General features: G+C 48.4%; 1 protein-coding gene across 1 annotated transcript in view; it reads right to left on the minus strand.

The window, feature by feature from the left end:
* Positions 1 to 343, minus strand: part of LOC111662537 (uncharacterized) — a 43,470-nt gene that overhangs the window by 7,001 nt on the left and 36,126 nt on the right. The gene's annotated exons all lie outside the window — the stretch shown is intronic.

The raw sequence follows: 343 nt of genomic DNA on the forward strand, positions 1-343 counted from the left end.
CTTTTTCTGCCCCGCTGTTCCTAGATTTCTCTCTTTTGTCTTGTAGCTCAGGAACTTAATAATGATGGATCTCAGAACTGCTCCTTCTCTCGGTGCGGGTCCAGGTGTCCGGTGGGTCCGTTCAATATGAAGATCCACGTCTTCCGTCAGAGACAAGCCATGTCTCAGCAGTTTTCCGATAAACTCTATCATTGATGAGGACTCGTTCTCTGAGCCCTCCGGGATGGAACAGACTCTGATGTTGTTTCGTCTGGATCTTCCCTCCTGGTCCACCTGTCTTTCCTCCAGGTGTGCTTGGAGTTTCATCAGCTCCTACGTCACTTCTTCTAGTGAATATTTCTCT

The sequence above is a fragment of the Seriola lalandi genome, unplaced genomic scaffold (assembly GCF_002814215.2).
Source record: "Seriola lalandi dorsalis isolate HSWRI2012SDOR001 ecotype SW California unplaced genomic scaffold, Sedor1 jcf7180002054564, whole genome shotgun sequence".
NCBI lineage: Eukaryota > Metazoa > Chordata > Actinopteri > Carangiformes > Carangidae > Seriola > Seriola lalandi.